The 8,503-nt window shown below is 47.5% G+C and overlaps 1 non-coding gene across 1 annotated transcript; it reads right to left on the bottom strand.

The window, feature by feature from the left end:
* Nucleotides 1-1,487: 1,487 nt before the first annotated feature.
* On the bottom strand, nt 1,488-1,594 carry LOC130497238 (small nucleolar RNA R71). Its single transcript, XR_008936246.1, has one exon. It is a non-coding gene; the product is annotated as a small nucleolar RNA R71 (small nucleolar RNA).
* Nucleotides 1,595-8,503: the final 6,909 nt, after the last annotated feature.

The following is an 8,503-nucleotide window of genomic DNA, read 5'->3' as shown; positions in this document are numbered from 1 at the left end:
TCCATCCTCTCATAGAGAAGATCATCTGAACCCTATTGTTTCATACTCTGTTCTTTTATGCAATTTTATTCAGGATTATGTCTTTGTTTATGTGCATCAATGATCGAGTAGTGACCTTGCTCGCCTAGGGTTTTTAGGGTGTTGAGACATGAGCTAAACATAGATAAGCGATCCATAACTGTTCTTCATTTCATTACTGTTCTTACTGCTTTCATTAAACTGATCACTTGATGTTAGATCACTAGTTCATCATCACCTAGTTAACCGCTTAGGATGATAACTTGACATGTATTGAATGAAGCTTAGTATCCCTAATCAGCGAAAGTAGATATTAGGGTGGTAAGTGAACTGATCGGACCTGTTCTCTAAAGCTTGCAATCGATCCTCATCCCAACGACAGTTAGGTGGTGAGATCGATCTGCAAAGCGATCACTACCACGACAGTGGAGTGTTCCAGCTGAGTGATCCGAGTTCTAGAAAGCACTTCATCGCGCTTGAATAATTGTTTGGCTCCAATTCAACACCCAAATGAAATACCCTAGGCTAGCTCTTGGTTTAATTGAATCAATCTCGTGTTTAATTTGCTTGTTTACTATCGCCTATTTCAACCAAATCATATCTTCTTCTTAGCTTGATTCTGAAACTTATAGAACTAGAGTGTAGACTGGTCCTCTGGATTTGAATCTCAAGTACTACAATTGCAACTGTTAACTTGGCAGTAGCAAGGATTCATTTTTAGTGTATCAAGTTTTGGCGCCGTTGCGACGGGGACCAGATTTTTTACCTCTAATTTTCGGTTTCATATCTAGTCTAAGATATCTAACTCGTGTTATTTTCTTTGTTCAGCTGATGATCCAGGTGCATGACCAGTAGACATACTCGGAGCAACGCACAAAGGACATTGCATCAGCTTACCAACGAGGAACTAGCGAGATTGGAACGACAGAACCGTCAACAGCCGAGATCAACGAACACCAACATGGGTGATCATCCAGATGATCTCACTGCTGCGTTTGCACTCATGCAACAGCAGATGCAGCAAACGATCCAAGCGCAGCAAGCTGCTGCCGAGCAAGCTGCTCTGAATGCTGCGAACAGCAGAACCAACAGGAGGAAGTGGTCCAGATCGGCCAGAGAGAAACTTACTGCGTAATCTGCCTGCTACGCGATCTGCCATAACCCCTCCACCGTGCACTAGGCAAGACTTCGAGATCAAGCCAGCCTTGATAAGTCTAGTGCAAAGGAAGATCTTCAATGGGCTTCCTGCTGAGATACCGATGGACCACATCGAGCACTTTGAGAAGATGTGTGGTTTCACTAAAGCGAATGGAGTACCACCCGATTACATCAAGTGTACTATGTTCCCTTTCTCTCTCGATGGGAAAGCTGCTCGCTGGCTTGATTCACTACCCACCGGATCACTCACCACTTGGGAACAAGTCCGAGAGGCTTTCTTAAGTCACTTCTACACGAAATCGAAGACAGCAGCTCTGAGACAGAAGATCGTGACCTTCAAACAATTGGTGGATGAGCCGTTCTGTGATGCTTGGGAGCGATTCAATGTCTACCGCAGAGAGTGCCCACATCACGGTTTTGAGGAAGACTATCTGCTGGGAGTGTTCTACGATGGAGTAGGCTGGGAGTACATGAACGCTTTGAACTCAGCCAGTAAGGGAGACTTCATGACTCAGTCCACTCAAGGTGCATTCGAGTTGATTGAGAACATGGCCTCAAGCTCAGCTGACAATAACCGCGAGACTGATCGCACTCAGAAGGTGAAGAGCATCGACAACAGCAAGATTGATGAGCTCTCTGCCAAGGTCGATCAGCTGATTAAGAGTAACCAGAACCAGGTCTTCATCATGGAAGAATCCCCACAGGATAAAGCTACCGCGGAAGGCACATCAGAGGCAGATCAGTCGGCTGAGAATTAGCATGAAGTGAGTTATGTGAATGGGCAAGGATGGCAGTTCAAGAACTATCACCCGAACCCTAACGTGAGGAACAATCCCCACCTGTTCAATGCCCCTAAACCAGACGATAAAGCTCAAGGGAACCAGGGTCAGAACAGTGGATACCAAAGGCCTTATGGCAATCAGGGAAGAACCTTTGTCCTTAACCCAGCTCAGAATGCTCAGTTCCACAGCCAGAAACAGCCGGTTAATCAGCAAGCTGCACAACCGACTCAGACTGCTCCGCATGATGACATGAAGAGCCTCGCCAATATGATGAGCCAGCTGCTCCAAGGACAGCAGATCCAAGGGAAAGCACTGAACCAGGTCACAAACGACATCAACACCAGGATGAATCATATGTTCAATGACCTGAGTGTGAAGTATGACAATGTCTCAAGCCATATGAGACAGATGGATATTCAGATTGCTCAGACTGCTGAGAATGTGAAGAGACAGCAAGGAACTCTCCCTGGAAAAACAGACAAGAACCCCAAGGAGTGCAATGCAGTAGGTTTGAGGAGTGGAAAGCAACTACCTGATCTAGACCCCAGGAGATTCACATCGGCTGAGAAAGGAAAGCAGAAGGAGTCAGATCAGCCACCTAAGGCTGTACCCACAGATGAGGAAGATGCAGAACAACCTGCTGAGGCTGTTCCGACTGAAGCAGAGCGACCCGCTGGGGTTGTTCCACCGACTGCAGCACCTTCTCCTGCTCGTCAGTATGTACCGAAAGTGCCCTACCCTGTTCCAGCTAAGGCTACACGCAAGGATAAGGAAGAGATGAAGTGCAGGAAGATGCTGGAAGACCTAACTGTCAAACTCCCTCTGATGAGTGCAATCCAGATGATACCATCCATGCGTAGCTTCGTCAAGGGACTGATCTCTGGGAAGATATCTGATGACAGCAACTTCATGATTGTCTCTAAGGAGTGCAGCGCGGTGCTCCAGAACAGGAGGATCAAGAAGTTGGGTGATCCGGGAAAATTTGTTCTCTCGGTTCAGATTGGGAGAACACTTTTCTCATGCTCACTGGTCGATTTAGGGTCAAGCATAAACCTCATGCCATATACTGTGGCTAAGCGCCTTGGATACTCGGACTTCAAGCCTACCAGGATGTCCCTGGTGTTTGCTGATCGATCTGTGAAGTCTCCAGTTGGAATCCTAGAAGATCTTCAAGTTCTGGTTGGAAACACAATTGTTCCTGCCGATTTCGTCGTTCTGGAAGTTGAGGAAGATTCCAATGATCCCCTGATCCTAGGCAGACCATTCCTCTGCACTGTTGGAGCTATTATTGATGTCCGACAAGGGAAGATTGATCTCCACCTGGGAGATATTGTGATGAAGTTTGAGATGGATCAGATGCTCAAGAAGCCGATGCTGGATGGACAAACTTTCACTGTCCAAGAAGATGGTGACCCGCTAGAGCCGCATGAAGGCATGATCGAGGAGATTCTCACCGAGGATCCACTTGAGCTCGCCTTAGTCAGAGCTGAAGCCGAGCAGAGCTTAGAGAGTGTTGATGCTGATGCCTATGCCAAATTCCTGGATTCAGCCAGGAGTATTGAGACAATGGTGGCGAATCTAAGTCTGGGGAGAACAGTGAGTCCAGCACAGCGACTGAAACAACCGCGCCCCAGAACCCGTCTGTTCCGGCAGCTCAGACCGATGACTCATGGAGCGAGCTGAAAGCTCCAAAGGTAGAGCTCAAATCCCTTCCCAAGGGACTCAGGTATGCATTTCTTGGACCCAACTCCACTTATCCTGTCATTGTGAATGCTGACCTGAACAATGCAGAGACTGCTCTGCTTTTGTGTGAGCTGAGAAAATATCGTAAGGCTTTAGGTTATTCTCTAGCTGACATACATGGCATTTCACCTGATCTGTGTATGCATAGAATACACCTGGAAGATGAATCGATGACTTCTGTGGAACATCAGAGGAGGTTAAACCCGAATCTAAAAGATGTTGTAAAGAAAGAGATAATGAAACTTCTAGAAGCAGGTGTGATCTATGCGATCTCTGATAGTAAGTGGTTTAGTCATGTGCATGTAGTACCTAAGAAAGGTGGGATCACTGTGATAACCAATGAAAAGAATGAATTGATCCCCACTAGAACAGTTACTGGTCATCGCATGTGCATTGATTTTCGTAAGTTGAATGCTGCGACTCGTAAGGATCACTTCCCACTTCCTTTTATTGATCAAATGCTTGAGAGATTGGCTAACCACCCTTACTATTGCTTTTTAGATGGTTATTCAGGTTTCTTTCAGATTCCCATCCACCCAGATGATCAGGAGAAGACGACGTTCACATGCCCCTATGGAACATATGCATACAGGAGGATGCCCTTCGGCTTGTGCAATGCTCCAGCGACTTTCCAGCGATGCATGATGTCGATTTTTACTGATCTGATCGAAGACATAATGGAGGTTTTCATGGACGATTTCAGCGTCTATGGAAGCTCCTTTCATGGCTGTTTGTCAAATTTGTGCAGGGTGCTGAAGCGATGCGAGGAGAAGCATCTGGTGCTGAACTGGGAGAAATGCCACTTCATGGTCAGAGATGAGATTGTTCTGGGACACAAGATATCAGAGAAAGGCATTGAGGTGGACAAGGCAAAGATCGAGGTCATGATGAGTCTGCAACCACCAACTTCAGTGAAGGGAATCAGGAGTTTCTTGGGACACGCTGGTTTCTATAGGAGGTTCATCCAGGACTTCTCTAAGATCGCGAGACCACTCACTCGGTTGCTCTGCAAGGAAGCTCAGTTTTCCTTTGACAGTGACTGCTTAGCCGCATTCCACACGATCAAGGGAGCCCTAGTCAGTGCACCAGTTGTCCAACCTCCAGACTGGGATCTTCCTTTTGAGATCATGACAGATGCAAGTGATTTTGCAGTGGGAGCAGTCCTTGGACAGCGTAAAGACAAGAAGCTTCACGTGATCTACTATGCAAGCAGAACCTTAGATGAAGCTCAGTGCCGATACGCAACCACAGAGAAGGAGCTCCTTGCCATCGTGTTCGCTTTTGAGAAGTTCAGATCCTATCTGGTTGGATCAAAGGTGATTGTGCACACAGACCACGCGGCTCTCAAGTACCTACTCACGAAGAAGGATGCTAAACCGCGGCTCTTAAGATGGATTCTTTTGCTCCAAGAGTTTGATCTGGAGATAAGAGACAAGAAGGGGGTTGATAATGGAGTAGCAGATCATCTCTCCAGGATGAAAGTGTCAGATGAGACAGTTCTTGATGTGGAACAACCGATGGAGTACGTCAATGCGATTGGTCTGCGCAACATGGAGCAGTCGTCACCTGCCATCAAGGACTGTTCCCGCGTAGAAGGAGCATTCGTTGCAGTGATCCAGAAGGAGTACCCGAACCTTCCATGGTTTGCTGAGATTGCCAACTTCTTGGCAGCTGAGAAAGAGCCTTTGAGGTTCACTGGGAATGAGAAGAGGAAATTTCTAAGGGAGGCAAGGCACTACTTCTGGGATGAGCCGTATCTCTATCGGCAAGGCAAGGATGGGATCTTCAGGAGATGTGTTCCAGAGGCTGATATTCCAGGGATCCTTCACCACTGCCATGGTTCCTCTTATGCTGGTCACTTTGCCACCTTCAAGACTGTTTCCAAGATCCTCCAAGCCGGTTTTTGGTGGCCCACTATGTTCAGAGATGCTCACGCCTTCATATCTCGATGCAATTCATGCCAAAGGATGGGGAGTATAAGCAAGAGAAACGAGATGCCTCAGAACTACATCTTGGAAGTTGAAGTGTTCGATTGCTGGGGGATCGATTTCATGGGACCTTTCCCAGTCTCTCACAAGAATGAGTACATCCTAGTTGCTGTGGACTATGTCTCCAAGTGGGTAGAAGCGATTGCTAGTCCAACCAATGATGCGCGAGTTGTAACCAAGATGTTCACCTCCATCATCTTCCCAAGATTTGGAGTGCCTAGAGTGGTTATAAGCGATGGTGGAACTCACTTTATCAACAAGTTGTTCCAAGGATTGCTGAGCAAGAATGGTGTGAAACACAAGGTTGCAACCGCCTACCATCCTCAAACAAGTGGTCAAGTGGAAGTTTCCAACAGAGAGATCAAGAACATCCTGCAGAAGACTGTCAACACCACCCGCAAGGATTGGTCCCTTAAGCTTGACGATGCTCTCTGGGCGTACAGAACAGCCTACAAGACCCCTTTAGGGACCACTCCCTATCATCTGGTCTATGGCAAGGCGTGCCACCTACCTGTTGAGCTAGAGTACAAGGCGGCTTGGGCTGTCAAACTACTCAACTTCGACATCAAACCTGCCAAGGAGAGGCGAACCATTCAGATCCACGAGTTGGAGGAGATCAGGCATCTGGCCTATGAGAGTTCTAAGATCTACAAGGAAAAGACCAAGGCGTTCCACGACAAGCGGATCATCAGCAGAAGCTTTGCTCCGAACGATCAGGTCTTACTCTTCAATTCACGGGTTAAGCTGTTCCCTGGAAAGCTTAAATCTAGATGGTCTGGACCTTTCACCATTAAGGAGGTTCGCCCTTATGGAGCTGTTGTGTTGCTGGACACAAGAGGAGGAGAATTTGTTGTCAATGGTCAGCGTCTCAAGCCATATCTTGCTGACACAACAATCGCTGAAGGTGTAGAGATACCCTTAAGCGATCCCCCTCAAGCCTAATCGGCTCATTGAAGTCAAGCTAGTGACAGAAAACAAGCGCTTGGTGGGAGGCAACCCACTGGTGAGTGTAAATATTGTTTTCTTTTTGTCTTTATCTTTCTAGGAACTAACTTGCAGGTTGAAAAATCAAGAAAATTCGAGATCACTCCAGGAGAGCACTCCAGCGGTTGTTCCGCCGATTGTTCCAGGTAAGTTCTCGAACAAAAAAAAAATTAAAAAAAAAAAAAAAAAAAAAGAAGGGGAAGCGGTTTTGATTGGTTTTTAAAAGCCCAACATTCCACTTCCCCACTTCATCTCTCTCGCCGCACAACCCCCCCTTAGAACCCTAAAATCGCGAACTCACCTCTCTTTCTTTCTCTTCGATTTTGGTTCTAACCTCTTGGGATTCTCTTGAGATTGGGTTGTTTTGCAGGATTCACCTCTCCAATCAAGGTAATCGGACAAGAACTCTCCCCCTCTTTGCGCATGCAAATCGCGAATTGGGAGTGATTTCTTGGATCCTCTTTTTCCTTTATGCTTGCGATTTCATCCTAGATTGTAGCTCTTGATAGTATATTTGCTACTAGGATTGAATTCATGGTTGATTCTGAATGGAATAAGAAACCGATTGTTGCTTGTGATTCTTGGCCTTTGCGATTTCTACTTTTGAGATTGAGGCTTGTGTAGGTTGTCTAGTAATCGATGGACTTGGATAGAACAAGAAGATTGGATTGTTCCATCGTTTCTAGAACAACCAACGAACTGGGCTGATATTGGATTTTGTTTTGTCTTGTAGATGCCTCCAAAGATGCGGAACGCAAGAGCCACCAAGAGCACAGCTTCTCCAGCCGCGAGTGCTCCACCTGGGTACCCGTGGCCGAACAAGACTGAGGGAGCGCCCATCGACCTTAATGATCGATGCTCCTTGACTTCAACGTCGAGGGATGGGACAAGGAGTCGGCAGCGATATACAACAAGCTCCTCCTAGCAGAGATCTTGCCCACGCGGTTCGTGAACCAGCAAACACTAGGCGATCTAGGCCTTGACACTGAGGTGTTCGACACGATGCAGGCTATGGGAATCATGCCTCTCTGCTACCAGGCTCAGGTTCTCTACCCCGACTTGGTCAGGCAAGTGCTCGCGACGTGCAAGATCACTTACCAGAACCCCAATGCGCCTACGTACGAGAACTGCTTCTTCTCCTTCATGGCTGATGGCAAGTTCTGCACCATCTCTCTCGACGACCTGAACTCGCTATTCGAGATTGCAGACACGCCAAAGGGGGTTTCAGTGGAAAGGAAGTTCAAACCGGCAGACACCTTTTGGGATCTCATTGCAGCCGGCAAGTTCACTTCTCGCAAGGCCTATCAGTCGCAGATCCGGAACCCTGCTATCCGGATCATCGCCAAGATTGTGTCCAATGTGCTGTTCGCGAAGGAGTACACATCCAAGATCACAAATGGAGAGCTCCAGGTTCTCTACACGGGACTTGAGGACGAGATGCGTAGAGAGAACATCACCCCATCCAGGAAGTCAAGACCAACCCGGGGTTTCATCTCATCTCCATGTTCGCTGACCGCAAGGACACACTGGTTCGGACTGATGATAAGAAGGATCGTTGCGGCAGTCTGCTCACACCATTGTTCCAGCGCTTCAACATCAACCTCAGCTCGTACACGGTCGTCTCTGAGATGGAGTACATCGATACTCCTTACCTGATCGCATGCCACATCCTGCGCGACGAGACCACCTACAAGTTCCAGGATAAAGAAGGGAACCCTCTGTACTGCAAGCTCCCTATGCCTGGGTTCACAGACTTCTTATCCTTGGAGAACATTGTGTTCTCACTCGATGAAGAGCACCTCTGCGATGATCCGAAGGCGCCGGTTCAGC

This window comes from Raphanus sativus, chromosome 6, assembly GCF_000801105.2.
Source record: "Raphanus sativus cultivar WK10039 chromosome 6, ASM80110v3, whole genome shotgun sequence".
In the NCBI taxonomy this organism is placed as follows: domain Eukaryota; kingdom Viridiplantae; phylum Streptophyta; class Magnoliopsida; order Brassicales; family Brassicaceae; genus Raphanus; species Raphanus sativus.
Note: the sequence above shows the minus strand (reverse complement) of the source record. Positions and strands in the feature narration are given on the sequence as shown.